The following is a 16,165-nucleotide window of genomic DNA, read 5'->3' as shown; positions in this document are numbered from 1 at the left end:
GCCCTGGGTGGACAGGTTTTGACATCTGGCTCTGCCATCTCTAGGCCCTGTGGCCTCAAGTCAGCTGCTTAACTCCTCTGGACTTGGCTTCCTTGTCTGTAGAAGAGCGCTGACACTAGGACTTCACTACTGGCCCAGTGGTTGAGACTCCCTGCTCCTAATGCAGGGGGCCCGGGTTCGAGCCCTGGGAAAGGAACTAGATCTCACATGCTGCAATTAAAGAAAAAAAAGATCCCGTGTGCCACCACTAAGATCCAGAGCAGCCAAATAAATAAATAAGAAATAAAATAAGTTGTTTTTTTTTTTAAATAAAGAGTGCCAACACTACTACCCAGTTCACGGGACCGCCAAGAAGGGCCCATGAGCTCAGGAAGGCAAGTGCTCAGCACCGAGCCTGGCACACAGTAGGCACCCAGTGTTTGCTGCCGCTGTAATTACTACCACAGCTACTTACCACACTTCGACCGACCCCATCCTTGGTCTCCCCATCTGGAAAATGGCAGTAGATACCTGCCATGCACGGTTACATGGACTGCACGAGACCCCAGGGTGGGCCGCTATTGCTGAGCAGTGGGAGCTCCGGGAGAGTCAGAATGGCCATGCTGCATCCCCACATCCCCCGGTCCTGCTCCAGAACCACCCCAAGGAGAGGCCAGGTGTCCCCACTCAGCACTCTCGGCTCTGAATTCTCCACCCCACCGCCCACAAGTACAGAGAAAGATCCTGCTTCCTGGACCCCCAGCCCTGGGGGCAATGGGTGGGTGATGGCTGGGCTTCTTATTTCTTGTCCCTTTCCAGTCACCATCCACCACCCCTTTCTGGATCCTTCCCTCTGCTTTCCCAACACAGTCAACTCCGAACCTGAACTCTCTCTGAAGCCCAGGCATGGAGGCAACAGGGAAACCTTCAGAGACCTTCAAAGTGAAGGGGCCTCAAGTGAGGAAGGACGCATTAGCGGGGCCATTAGGAAGCTGTTAGGGGAGATCTGCTCCCCGCTGGCAGGAGGCGAAACCAAGCCTGCAGAACAAACCCGGGTCCAGGAGGGCAGAGCGGGGAGAGGAGCTGCACAGGGCTGCCTCGGGCGTGCAAAAGTTCACGGGGGAAAACACCCAACACACACACACACACTTAACAGAAAGGAGAAATTCTTAGCCTGCAGCAGTTGGTAGCATTATGTAAAATCCCAAGCCCACAAAAATATCATTTGGATGATAAAAAGTTAAATTTAGCTAAGTACAGAGTGACTAATACTACGAGGGAGGGGCAGCGCCCCCAGTTGCCTGGAGCTGATACAGCTGGCTTTTAGAAAACTTTTGACAAGTAACCAGGGCCTGGTGCGGCCCAGAATAACAAATTATGTAATAAGAGGCTCAGCCATTAGCAGTACAGAGCAGACGGCAGGCGCTGCGGCCGCCTGGAGGCAGGGGACCACTGGGGTCTGACTGCAGCTCCTCCCATAGCACCCGGCCTCTGGGAGCCCGGGAGATCCAGGGGCATCCGAGAGTGGGGATGCGTTAGCGTGAGTGGATCCACCTGCCTCTTTTGCAAAGAGCTTTTCTCAGAGTGGCTGTGCTGGATGTTTACCTTGGTGGCCCCTCGTGGGCCAGGGCCCTGGGAAGTTCCTATTCTTTGAATCCAGTCTGGCCCCATGTCCTGTATGGACCAACAGAACTGGGAGAACTGGGGAGACAGGGAGTTACACTGGAACAGAACCTTAAGGAAGGACTAGTTGAGATTCACTGAAGGCAGAGACTCCAGCAGATGTTAGCACAGTGTTCACAACAGCACTAGTAACAACAGCAGAAGGCAGGTCACCCTGTCAATGGGTGGATGGATGAGCAAAATGTGAGCTATACAAAGGAATAGCATACAGCCCTCAAAAGGAAGGACATCCCATCACATACGACAATATGGACGAGCCTTGAGGACAATATGTTGAGTGAGATCAACCAGACAAAAAGGACAAATACTCTCTGATTCCATTTATATAAGGCAGCCACAAGAGTCAGTCCAGAGAGATGGAAAGTAGAACGGTGGCTGCCAGGTGCTGGGGGAAGGAGGACGGGGAGTTAAGTGTTTAATGGGGATAAATTTTCAGTTTTGCAAGGTGGAAGGGATTCTGTGGATGGTGAGGATGGTTGCAACAATGTGAATGCACAGTGCCACAGATCTGTACACTTGAAAATGGTTAAAGCATGCACCTGAAGCTAACACAATGCTGTTTTTTTTTAATTAATTTATATTGGAGTATAATTGCTTTATAAGGTTGTATTAGATTCTACTGTACCGCAAAATGAAGCAGCTAAATGTATACAAATATTCCCTCTTTTTTTGGTCTTAATTCCCATTTAGGTCACCAGAGAGCACTGAATAGAGTTCCCTGTTCCATACAGTCTCATCAGTTACCTATTTTATACATCGTGTCTATAAGTGGATATGTGTATCAATCCCAACTATGCTTCAATTAAAGCAATGGTTAAAGTGATACATTTTACACTATATGTATTTCACTACAATAAAAAAAATTAGAGATTTTTTTTTTTAAAGAAGAGGATGGAGGAAAAGGAGGAGGCATGGATGTGTCTGTCCCCTGGGGGAGTGGGCAGCCATCATGTCAGAAGTCCAACTAGCTGGAGATCACTGAGCCAATCCAGCCATGGGGAGGGGTCACGCATAGAGGAACCAGTGCCTCAGCTGACAGTCAAGAGCCTATATCCATCCACCAGCCATGGGAGCTGGGTCATGGTGGAAATGCATCTTCCACCTTGAGTCAAGCCATCCCAGCTGACATCAGCGGAGCAGAGATGAGCCATCCCAGCAAGCCCTGCCCTAATTGCCACACCATCAGCAAATAAATGGTGCTTTCAGCCACTAAGTTGGGGGAGTCCTCTGCTGCAGCAGCAGAGCACTGACACAGCAGTCAAGCCCTCTAAGGGGTTTGGGGGAAATTTCTGTTATGAAGCTCTTTCACGCTCTCACAAATGAGTCACTGAGAGAAGTCAGAGCTTGAATGAGTCTGAGGAAAAGACTGGTTTTCCACCCCCCAAATCCCAGTGGAGTAAGCACTGACATTAAGCCCTGTGTTAAGATTCAAACAGCTGCTGGGAAGGCTGGAGGATTTCTCCAATGAGCCAATGGACTAATCAGGCCATTTATCAGCTGATCAACTCCACATTCTTTTTAAAAGTCATTCTTTTTAAGCCATAAAAAGAATGACTTTCAATGGTCCTGCCCAGAGCAGAGACTTGTACAGTGTGGACAGAGATATTGGTGGAATTTCCTGTGGTGGGGGTGGGTGGGTAGTGATCCCAGGTGTGGGGAGGCTGAGAACAGAGTTCTAGCTGGCTGACTCTAGGCAAGTCAGTTCCCCTCTCTGGGCCTCAGTTTCCCCAGCTATACGGTGAGAAGACTGACGTCTAAAAGGCCTTTCCAGGTATGGAGCAAAGGGACTCCTCCTACACTGTTGGTGGGAATGCAGATTGGTACAACCACTACGGGGAACAGTATGGAGGTTCCTTAAGAAACTAAAAACAGAGTTACCATATGATTCAGCAATTGCACTCCTGGGCATATATCCAGAGGAAGTCATAATTTTAAAAGATACATGTACCCCAACATTCACTGCAACGCTACTTACAATAGCCAAGATGTGGAAGCAACCTAAATATCCATTGACAGAGGAATGGATAAAGAATTTGATGGTTATTTTATACAATGGAATACTACTCAGCCATAAAAAGAATGAAATAATGTCATTTGCAACTACACGGCCGGACCTAGAGATTATCATACTAAAGTGAAGTAAGTCAGGCAGAGAGAGACAAATATCACATGATATCACTCATATGTGGAATCTAATTCTTTTTTTTTTTTTTTGGGAATCTAATTCTTTAAAAAATGACATAAGTGAACTTATTTACAAAACAGAAGTAGACTCACAGACTTCAAAAGCAAACTTATGGTTACCAAAGGGGAAACATGATGGGGAAGGATAAATTAGGAGCTTGGGATTAACATACACACAGTACTAAATATTAGACAGATAACTAACAAGGACCTAGTGTATAGCACAGGGAACTCTACTCAACACTCTGTAATCACCTATGTGGAAAAAGAATGTGAAAAAGAATGAATACACGTATATATACATACATATATATATATGTATAACTGAATCACTTTGCTGTACACCTGAAACTAACAGAACACTGTAAATCAACTATATTCCAATAATTTTTTTAAATTAATAATGAAGACCTCTCCATTCGGCTCCAACATTCAACACTGCAGTTTTGGCAGAAGGGAAAGCAACACTGAAATAGAATCCAAAACACTGAACAAAGTCTAATTACCTGTGTCTAGTTTACAGGGAGACACACACACTGGAATCTTCACCTCTGTCCTCTGGGAGCCGAAGCACTCTTATCTCTGTGTCCTTTGTGAATTTGTTTGTTCCTTCCACAACACTCCCTGTGGAAGTCCGGCTTGATCCAATTTCATCTTCTGAATTACACTTTAGCTCCCTGGATTCTTAGTGGGGCTGTGTGATTAGTTCTGTGAATAGAGGGATGTACACCACTCCCCCACCCCTAGGCCTGGCCCCTAAGACACCTCACATGATCCTCTATGCTGAGACTCCTAATTAAGGACAATCTACATGCAAATCCTTTGACTGTGTGGATCACAATAAACTGTGGAACATTCTGAAAGAGATGGGAATCCCAGACCACCTGACCTGCCTCTTGAGAAACCTGTATGCAGGTCAGGAAGCAACTGTTAGAATTGGACATGGAACAACAGACTGGTTCCAAATAGGAAAAGGTGTACGTCAAGGTTGTATATTGTCACCTTGCTTATTTAACTTATATGCAGAGTACATCATGAGGAACGCTGGGCTGGAAGAAGCACAAGCTGGAATCAAGATTGCTGGGAGAAATATCAATAACCTCAGATATGCAGATGACACTACCCTTATGGCAGAAAGTGAAGAGGAACTCAAAAGCCTCTTGATGAAAGTGAAAGAGGAGAGTGAAAAGGTTGGCTTGAAGCTCAACATTCAGAAAACGAAGATCATGGCATCTGGTCCCATCACTTCATGGGAAATAGATGGAAAAACAGTGGAAACAGTGTCAGACTTTGTTTTTTTGGGCTCCAAAATCACTGCAGATGCTGATTGCAGCCATGAAATTAAAAGACGCTTGCTCCTTGGAAGGAAAGTTATGACCAACCTTGATAGTATATTAAAAAGCAGAGATATTACTTTGCCAACCAAGGTCCGTCTAGTCAAGGCTATGGTTTTTCCCGTGGTCATGTATGGATGGGAGAGTTGGACTGTGAAGAAGGCTGACTGCCGAAGAATCGATGCTTTTGAACTGTGGTGTTGGAGAAGACTCTTAAGAGTCCCTTATACTGCAAGGAGATCCAACCAGTCCATTCTAGAGGAGATCAATCCTGGATGTTCATTGGAAGGACTGATGCTAAAGCTGAAACTGCAATACTTTGGCCACCTCATGCGACGAGCTGACTCACTGGAAAATACTCTGATGCTGGGAAAGGTTGGGGGCGGGAGGAGAAGGGGACGACAGAGAATGAGATGGCTGGATGGCATCACCGACTCTGTGGACATGAGTTTGAGTGAACTCCGGGAGTTGGTGATGGACAGGGAGGCCTGGCGTGCTGTGATTCATGGGGTCGCGGAGAGTCGGACACGACTGAGCGACTGAACTGAACTGAACTGACATGCAAATGAGTTGGGGAAAAAAAACTTAGCTGTGGACTTCCTAGTAGGCAAAGCAAAGAGGGCAACAGGCTGACCACAGAACTCTGTTAACCGAAAAACACTGCTCACGAAGAGAATCTCTGTCTTGGCCAAGAGCTCTGAGAGGAAGGCTCTCCAGGGTCTCTGGGTGAGGGAATCAGTGTCTGGGTAGGAGGGAGCAGGAGACCAGGCTTGTCCTGAAATCTGTCCCCTCCACGGCAGAGGGCCAGCTTTGGTGGTCCTCTTGTGGCCTGACTGGTGCGTTACTGCACGGAGTGTAATTCTTCATCCTCGTTAACGTTAATACCGCAGCAGCATGATAAATACGGAAAATATTTACATACCCGTACCACGGATGGGTTGTTTAGACCATCTGGCTACAGGATGCAGTAAGTATTGTCAAACACATGGCCTGTTTATAAAGGCTGTGCCTCAGCCCTGGGAGAGGCCGGGCTCCGGGGTTCAGGTGGCTTCCCTGGGCCTCATCTCCACCATACACTGGACCATGAGGAACTCGAGAGACCAACTCACAACTCGGCAGGCCTGGACTCACCATCAGCCTCAGGCCCCTGCCAGTTGGGAGAAGAGCCCTCAAACCCCGTCTTCTGCTCCCTCTGGGCAAGCACGTTTGATAACCTCGTGACACTTCTTTATTAAGGAACTCTTCAGGACTCAAGTGCTTCAGACAAGACTCACCTGGCCAGGACTTCTCGGGTGGTCCAGTGGTTAAGAATCTGCCTGCCAACGCAGGGGCCACAGGTTTGATGCCTGGTCCTGGAAGATCCCACATGTCTGGGGGCAACTGAGCCCACCCCCCGACAACTACTGAGCCTGTGCTTTAGAACACAATCACAACTACTGCACTGACATGCTGCCACTGCTGAAGCCCGTTAACCAGAGAGCCCCTGCTCCACAACAAGAGAAGCCACTGCAATGAGAAGCCCGAGCACCAAAACTGGAGAGCAGTCCCCGCTCACTGCTACTAGAGAAAGCACGCTTGCAGCAGCGAAGACCCAGCACAGCCAAAAGTAAATAAATCAATCAATCTTTAAAAAAAGAAAAAAGACTCACTCAGCAAGACCGCCCCAATCCACAGCCACCCTGGGAATGTCTCCAGGGAGCTCACAGGACTATGGGGAATTCTCAAGAGGCAAACAGCACAATTCGCTTGTGTCTGAAGCAGCTTCTGCCTGAGCTTCGTCTCGCTAGAGAGGCAGGAGACAAGGACGAGGTACCACCGCTCCTGAAGGATGGATGACGGTGAGCTTAAGCTTGCCTCAGGGAGAGTTTCTTCTGCTGAGTTCTGAGATCAGGCTGAATAATAGAGGTTTATTTCCTCCTGGGTGGACGTTAATTTTTTTCCCTTTCCTTCTTTTAAATTTCGGGAGTGGGGCGGGTTGCCTTATTAATTTTAGTAAGAGCCAAAAAGTTCCCTTTGGAGCTTGTTTTCACAGTAGCAATTTTCTTAATGGGACTCACGCGTTTGCCCGCCCACAGGAGGAGCCGTGTCAGCCTGGCCGTCACAGCGCCCCGTGAACACCTTCCTGACAACCGTGAGTCAAATGGAAACTCACCGCATTGGCTGCGTGGCCACCAGCTGGCCCGACACTCTGACAAGTGCTTTGGGGGGGGCACACCTGGAGGGAAGGTCAGCCGTGTTTCCGTCCACTATGAACTCACAACTTTAGGGTCTCTTTTTTTTAATTAATTTTTTTGATGTAGACCATTTAAAAAGTCTTTCTTGAACTTGTTATAATATTGCTTCTGTTCTATATTTTGGGTTTTGGGCCACAAAGCATGTGGGATTTTAGCTCCCTAAACAGGGACAGAACCTGCATCCTCTGCATTGGAAGGTCAAGTCTTAACCACTGGACCACCAGGAAGTATCTAGTCTCTTTTTTTTCCATTTTTTTTAAGCTTTTTATTTTGTATTGGAGTATAACTAGTTAACAGTGTTGTGACAGTTTCAGGGGAACAATGAAGGGACTGAGCCATACATATACACATATTCATTCTCCCCCAAGCTCCCCTCCCATCCAGGCTGCCTTGTAACATTGAGCAGAATTCCCTGTGCTATATAGAAGGTCCTTGCTGGTTAGTCACTTAAAATACATCAGTGTGGACTTGTCTGTCCCAAACTTCCTAACTATCCATTCCCCCCTTTCCCCCAGCAACCATAACTTTGTTCTCTAAGTCTATGAGTCTCTTTCTGTTTTGTAATTTCATTTGTATCATTTCTTTTTAGATTCCACATATAATGGATATCACATGATATTTCTCCTTCTCTGCCTGACCTACTTCACTCTTTAGAGTCTTCTTATAATGAACACCCTCGAAGATTTAAAATGCACCAACCAGAGCATTCAGGGCCTCAGGGAGCACACGGACTGGGTTCAAGTGCCAGCTGGCCACCCTGCCTCCTGGAATCTGGATTTGGACTGTGAAATGAGGGTTAGTGACACAGCAAGAAGCTGCTTCCTGCTCTGATAGTCATGAGCTGGTTCTGTAGTGACTGGGCAAGTTGGGGACTCTGTGGCCAAAGGACTGGCACTCTGTCCATGCAAACAGGGTGAGGACCACAAACCCCACATGTGGAGAGATGGAAAAAGTCAGAGCCTGAGGCCAGACACGGCCTGAGGCTCAGGGGTCTGCCACCGAGTCCCAGGAGAGCAAGCCCGCCTGCGCATTCCACATCCTCTAAAAGCACAGAGCCTGCCGGTACAGAGCTGGGACAACAGTTCTCACTGGTAACACACCAAGCGCCCCAGTGAGGCCGGGTGTCCGTGCAGAAGGCTCAGCGCATCTCTCGGAGGCATTTCTGATCCCTCGAACCCCAGCAGTGATGTCTGCTCAGACCCACCAAGGAGTTTCAGACTCCTGTTCCACTCACGGGCTTGCAGACAGAGCTGGGCAAAGGCTCTTTTTGCAAAGTGAGCTGCTGGGGACACGGACTTATGTGACAAAGACCACACCCAAGTCGCCACTTGCTTCGTTCTCACTGGGTTCAACAAACATCCAGGAACAGAACTTCCCTGGAGGTCCAGTGGGTAAGACTCTGTGCCTCCACCGCAGGGGGCACAGGTTCGATCCCTGGTGCAGAATGTGGCCAAAAAAAACCCTAAAGCATTTAACAGCAAGCCAGCAACAGGCTTCTTTTGTTTAAATGCAAAAATGTAAGAGGGCCAAGAGTGGGCCCAGCACCTCAGAACAGGGCTTGGCTTAGGGGGAGTGGATGAGCTCCAGGCCTCCCAAGTCAGAGTGAGGATCTTTTCCAGACCGAGGAGTCCCGGCCGGCCCAATCTGAGCCCCTATGTCTCCAGCTCTCAAGGCCTCCTGCCCTGGCTCCCACACCCCAGCGGACAGGCCAGCACTAGGCACCACCAGGCCCCCTCCAGTTCAAGGTGAAATGAGAACTGCATGGTCAATGGAGCAACCCATACTAAAAGCTCTGTTTATTCTCTTTTTATTCTTAGATTAGATCTTTCCTATTTCTTAGTGTCCTTTAGTTCACGAGAAGATGGCTACGGGGAATTATAGCTTTTCTGTGTGGTTAATTATTTATAACATAAATTTTAACATTTTTAAGCATTTTTAAGTGTGCAACGGCATTAAGCACATTCACAATGTTGGGCAACTAGCATCACCACCCGTTACCAGAACCTTCTCATCCCCACAAACAGAAACCCTATAATCATTCCAGGCCCCCTTTCCCCCAACCCCAGGTAATGTCCGTGAATGGTACCTCTTTAAAAATAATGTTCTTACTTGGCAACATCATCTTGTAATTTAAAAAATATATATATTTATTTGTTTATTTGTCTGCATCGCATCTTAGTTGTGGCATGCAAGGACTTTCGTTGCAGCGCATGGACTCTCTAGTTGTGGCACACAGGCTTAGTGGCCCCACGGCACATGGGATCCTAGTTCCCCGACCAGGGGGTCGAACCCTCATCCCCTGCCTTGCAAATTGGAGTCTTAACCCCTGAACCACCAGGAAAGTCCCTTATATTGTAATTTTAAAGCTCCTGGTGCTTCTCAGCTACCTGATGACAGATGAGTCGACAGAGGAGGGGCCTGGACAGCTTCTGTTCCCCACCCCCACCAGGAAGGAACCTTACAGGCCACAGTCTGCCTGGAGGATTCACAGGCTCCCCCCCTGCTGTGCTTGAGTGGACATCTAATGGGAGCCGGCTGGCCAGGAACTCTGCTAGACTTGCCCTTTGCGGTAGAAAGGCTCTCACCCAATTTTCTCCAGATTTTCATTTTACTTAAAAGCTCTTCCTTGCTTGGGGTTTTGAGGTTAAAAACCACTGTCTCTTGCTCCCACGCCATAAGTTGGAGTGTCAATTGGTCCTACCTTTATGGAGAGCAATTGAGCAGTAGCTACAGAAAATAAAAGGCAAACACTCCTTGACCTAGTAATTCTACTTCGGGAAAATTTTCTGCAGATTTGAAAGCCTATTTGCATCAAAACCTACAAACCAGGAGACTCACTGAGGCAGTTTGCTCTTCCTTGGTTACAATGCAAAACTCCATGGATGGGGAGTTGGTTTAAGAAATGATGATGCATCCAGTAGACAAATAACGAGCCCATCGTTAAAAAGCTCCAGGCATGGGACTTCCCTGGTGGTCCAGTGGTCAAGACCCTGAGCTTCCTTCCACTGCAGAGGGCACACTGGTCGGGGAACTAAGGTCTTGCAGGACGCAAGGGTGAGGCCAAAAAATAGAAGGAAAACAAAAAAGTCCCAGACAGCCTAAATGAACCAAGAGAGGAGGACCTCCAGATGTCTGAATTGTTAAGTCAAAACAGCAGGTGCATAGGGAGGCAGCCATTTGTGGTTTTCTGAAGTAATATACACTCATATATGCAGATCATCCTTCTGAAAGATACACGCACTGGGAGACTATAGGCAGGAAGCAAAGAAGACTTACATTTACCAGTAATCTCAGCCCTTTGACAGTGGGTACCAACTACTGAATATACTGTATTAATTATCCAAAAATATTTTTCATACCAAGTATGGTCTTTATTTATTATTTTGTTATTGGACTACTTTACTGTAACCTATGAATTTGTAAATTCTATAAATCAAGGAATGTATCTAATTTATCTTCTTTCTTCTCCTAGGTTTTTATGTTTAAGACGCACAGCATAATGACTTGATCTAGTTTATCTTTAACACCTTGCTAATGTCTGGTATAACATCACGTACAACTTTTCGTGTGTTTTAGTAATTTTTTGAAGACATGAAAGAATGAGTAAACAATGAGTGAAGAAAAGTAGTGGAGTGGCCTCCCTAGCGGTCCAAGGGGTAAGACTTTGCCTTCCACTGCAGGGGAGTGGGGTTGGGGAGCTTAGATCCCACATGTCTCGAGGCCAAAAAAACAAGACATAAAACAAGAAATATTGTAACAAACTCAATAAAGACTTTAAAAAATGGTCCACATCCAAAAAACTTAAAAAAAAAACATACTCCAATATAAAATTTAAAAAATGAAAGAAGAATTTATTTTAAAAAAAAGGATTGGGAAACTAAGTCATATTCTTTAAATACTAGAAAACCATGAGTCTTGAGTTGCCAGGGAAAGAAGAGATTGAGGGGAGGCAGGAAGTGACTGTGGAGATTGAGGTAGAAAAATCAGACTTGGTAATTTCAAAAGAAGATAAACACCACTGACAGGGCAGTAACACTGGTGTTAAAAGTTTAAGTGGGGACTTCTCTGGTGGTCCAGAGGCTAAGAGTCTGAGTTCCCAACGCAAGGCGCCAGGGTTTGATCCCCAGTCAGGGAACTAGACCAACCCCATGTACTGCAAATAAGACTTGGCAAAGTCAAATACATAAATAAATATTTTTTTAAAAAAACATTTAATTGAACATGAGTTTTTAAATTTTTAATTTTAATAACTATTTTAATTTTTTAAAAAAAGTCAACATTTAATGTTTCTTTTGGAACAGTAGAATGCCAAAAAAAAAAAAAAAAAGTAGGTAGTCCAAATGATTTTAAAGTACATTTTTTTGGAAACCACATTATGCTGCTGCTGCTGCTAAGTCACTTCAGTCATGTCCTACTCTGTGTGACCCCACAGACGGCAGCCCACCAGGCTCCCCCATCCCTGGGATTCTCCAGGCAAGAACACTGGAGTGGGTTGCCATTTCCTTCTCCAATGCATTAAAGTGAAAAGTGAAAGTGAAGTCGCTCAGTTGCGTCCGACTCTTAGCGACCCCATGGACTGTAGCCCACCAGGCTCCTCCATCCATGGGATTTTCCAGGCAAGAGTACTGGAGTGGGGTGCCATTGCCTTCTCCGAAACCACATTATATCTACCTTTTAATCCTGGGAACCACTAAAGAATTGGAAAGGATATCAAAAAACCATCCCTCTCCAGTGAGCTGGTTCTCAGGTTTGAGAGCTCTCAAGGGATCAGTGCATACCTACCAAGCTTGGAAGCACTTGCCCGGGATCCTCCATGATCCAGTCTGCAGGCCAGCAGCAACCCTGACCATTGAGATGTGGGCTGACCAGCAAGGTCCCTAGGCTTCAAGGAATAAACTTCCACAAAGCCCGAGGCCCTCAGTCCTCGGAAAGTTACGCTCGCTCCCTTGGCCACTCAAACAAACAACTGTGGCTAAAATAAGGCAAAAGATTAACAGTGGCAAAACCACACTGAGGAGAGGAAAGGAAAAGAAACAGGGAGGAGGGAAGGCTACCGTAAAAGGAACCGAGAGAGCCCGGGGTTCAGTCAGAGGGCCGTCTGGCAGGCGTGTCTCCACCCGGCTCTTCCAAGGCCCCCCAGGACAGCCGGGTTCGTGACACCCGAAGTTCATCTGCATCTCGGTAGCTCCGGCCAGTTGGATGACTCACCCATCCCTGAAAGACTGAGTGATACCGACGGCTCGCTGTTTATTCAGAGAGAAACAAGAAATGCCTTGGAGAAAGAGCAGGATCATCACCAGGGAAACATGAAGGGTGCCTCAGTCCCCAACAAACTGGTCCATTCAGGGTCCTTGAGCTGGTTTATTTAGTTTTATTCGTTCATTTATGGGTGTGCTGGGTCTTCATTGCAGTGCTCAGGCTTCTCATTGCAGTGGCTTCTCTTGTTAGGGAGTGCGGGTTCTAAAGCACGGGCTTTCTCCAGTTGCAGCAAGTGAGGGTTACTCTTCATTGCTGTGCGCGGGCTTCTCATTGCACTGGCTTCTCTTGTTATGGAGCACGGGTTCTAAAGCATGGGCTTCAGTAGCTGTGGTACATGGGCTTAGTTGCTCCACAGCATGTGGAATCTTCCTGGACCAGGGATTGAACCGGTGTCCCCTGCGTTGGCAGAATTCTTAACCATTAGTCCACTAGGGAAGACGTCATCTTTTTTTTTTTTTTTAACTTGGCCACCATACCATTTAGATACATCTAAATATTGTATCTGCTTTGAACCCCTAAACTGTATCCATCTTGAAACATCAATTTTGCAACCTTGTTTCTCAGTGTTCTGTTCTGCATCTTTCCTAGCCCATAGCACTGGCTTCACTCTGAAGTGATTTAGTGAAGAGGTTCTTGGCTGTCTTGCAACTAACATCAAGGGAATTCCGCTTAGAGCAGCGTTTTTAAATGCTTGGCCTCCAGATCTCTTTTGGACACATTCTCCAGTAGCAGTCTGCACTTCTTAAACACAACTTGGAAAATGCTGTAGAGTGTTTCACTCTTAAGGATTAAGTTGCTACTGATTAGAGATGCTCTTTGTCAAGCTGAAATCTATTCCTAACCTTTAATTGTTATGCTTTTAAGAGCAATGGGTGTTGAACTTGATCAAATGCTTTTCTGACATCTACTGAAAGCATCTAAGTTCTTTTTCTTCCTCTTCTTTTTTTTTTCCTTTTGGTAGATTTCCTCATCTTTAATCATCTGGAAGGACTGATGTTAAAGCTGAAACTGCAATACTTTGGCCACCTCATGCGACAAGTTGACTCACTGGAAAAGACTCTGATGCTGGGAAAGGTTGGGGGCGGGAGGAGAAGGGGACGACCGAGAATGAGATGGCTGGATGGCATCACCGACTCTGTGGACATGAGTTTGAGTGACCTCCAGGAGTTGGTGATGGATAGGGAGGCCTGGCGTGCTGTGATTCATGGGGTCGCGGAGAGTTGGACACGGCTGAGCGACTGAACTGAACTGAATCATCTGCTTATAACTTTAAGTCTGGTCAACAACCCAGTGTACCGACCCCTGTGCCAGGAGCCACAATAGGGCAGCAAATAGCTCTTGCATACAGAGGGAAGTGGGGGTACAGAACATGGAAAACACACACACAGCTGAACAGCACGCTAGCATTTGTGAATTTGTGTATCACACAAAAGTCACAGTGAGAACCCAAGGAACCACATGAGTCATGGAGGCCTTCCTGTAGGAGGTGACAGAGGGTATTTAGAGACAGGCTGGAAATAAGGGTATCTGGATTTGAGTCTTGCCCCCCATGGAGCCCAAGAGCATGATTTCCTGGCCTCTAATATTGTCAGCAACAAAACAGAAATAATCATAGACCACAAGACCTTCAGAGGCATCCAGGTTAGCCTCCTTCATTTGCAAACAATTCCGTTCCGTTCCGACGCTCAGTCGTGTCCGACTCTTTGCGACCCTGTGGACTGTAGCCTACCAGGCTTCTCCGTCCATGGGATTCTCCAGGCAAGAATACTGGAGTGGGTTACCATTTCCCTCTCCAGGGGATCTTCCCGACCCAGGGATCGAACCCGGGTCTCCCGCATTGGAGGCAGACACTTTAACCTCTGAGCCACCAGGGAAGCCCAATAGAGGCAGAGAATCAAAGGGAAGTGATTTGTTCAAGATCATCGAGCCATCCCTACTGTTTAATCTTGGTTCCGAGGGGAGGGGGAGAGAAACAAAGACAACTTGGAGATCTTGGGCAGAAAGGAAGCAGAGAACACCTGGTGTGTCGTGACCCTTCCCCTGTAATAAACATTATTGTTGTCACCTTGAAAGCGGGCTGAGTCAGGAGGCAGCCTGTGTGCTGGATTCAGGGTGCAGAGGTCAGCGGTCAGAGGAGCCTGGCCGGAAAGAGGGGAAGATCCTGGAGCAGCCCCTGCAGCAGCCCCAGGTCTCCTGCATCAACACACCTGCGCAGACGTACATGGATGGCTTTTCAATCATTCATTCACTCCCCTATTCATTCAGCAAGTATAGAGACCACACTGAAGTGTGTCCCCCAAGTGCACGTCCTCCTTGGAACCTCAAAACTTGAACTTATGTGGAAATATGATCTTTGCAGGTGTAATTAGGTGAAGTCAAACTGGGTTGGGGGCGGGGGCCTGGATCCAGTATGGCTGATGTCTTTTTTTTGGCTGCCCTGGGTCTTCATTGCTATGGGGGCTTTCTCTGGTTGTGGCGAGCATGGGCTACTTTTCGTTGTGATATGCAGGTTTCTCATTGCAGTTGTTTATCTTGTTGCAGAGCACAGGCTCCAGGGTGTGCAGGCTCAATATCTGTGGCACACTGCCTGGCTTAGTTGCCCTGTAGCATGTGAGATCTTCCTGGACCAGGGATTGAACCTGTGCCCCCTGCATTGGCAGGTGGATTCTTAACTACTGGACCTCCAGGGAAGTCCCTGATTGGTGTTCTCATACAAAGAGGAGAAGAGATACATAAACAGATGCACACAGAGGGAAAACAAGCACATGAAGACAGAGGCAGAGACGGCAGGGAGGCAGGGATACATCTATAGGCCAAGGACAGCTGAGGATGGCCAGCCACCACCATGAGCGAGGGATGTGTAAGACTCTCCCCTCAAGCCTCCAGGAGCAAGCAATCCGAAATTTGGACGTGTGGTCTCCTGAACCAAGAAAGAATAACTCCTCTTGTTTTAAGCCACCCAGTTTGTGGTGCTTGGTTACACAGCCCCAGGAGCCCCAGAGCTTGCCCTGTGGAACCTGATACTGGGAGGGAGAGGGGGTGTTTGACTGGAATCCTTCAAACCACATTATCCCCATCAGCAGGCTGGTCCCCCCATCCATAGGCTGTGACCGAGCATCCCAGCCTCCCCGGGCCAGACACAGAAAGCCAAGTGCTCCTGAAGCTGTGAGGCCCCAGGTACCATTCAACATGCTTCACACTCATTGTCCTCTAACTGCCATACGCATGTGCTCAGTTGCTCAGTCGTGTCTGACTCTGCAACCCCATAGACTGTAGCCCGCCAGGCGCCTCTGTCCTTGGCATTCTCCGGGCAAGAATACTGGAGTAGGTCGCCATTTCCTTCTCCAGGGGATCTTCCTGACCCAGGAATCAAACCCACGTCTCCTGACTGGCAGGCAGACTCTTTAAAGCCCACTTTAAAAGTCAGTTTCAGCCAAAAGGCAGTTGAGGACACAGCAAATCTGAGAGAGCAGCCCGTGCCAGAACCATACT

The 16,165-nt window shown here is 47.4% G+C and overlaps 1 protein-coding gene across 7 annotated transcripts in view; it reads right to left on the bottom strand.

Moving 5' to 3' along the window:
* The window catches only part of PITPNM2 (phosphatidylinositol transfer protein membrane associated 2), a 165,468-nt gene that overhangs the window by 128,532 nt on the left and 20,771 nt on the right, over positions 1–16,165 (bottom strand). The window lies entirely within an intron of this gene.

Source organism: Moschus berezovskii, chromosome 19 (assembly GCF_049115385.1).
Source record: "Moschus berezovskii isolate FMDL1 chromosome 19, NW_MosBer_1.0, whole genome shotgun sequence".
Taxonomy (NCBI): domain Eukaryota; kingdom Metazoa; phylum Chordata; class Mammalia; order Artiodactyla; family Moschidae; genus Moschus; species Moschus berezovskii.
The sequence above is the reverse complement of the archived record's forward strand: the minus strand, read 5'-3'. Positions and strand labels throughout refer to the sequence as shown.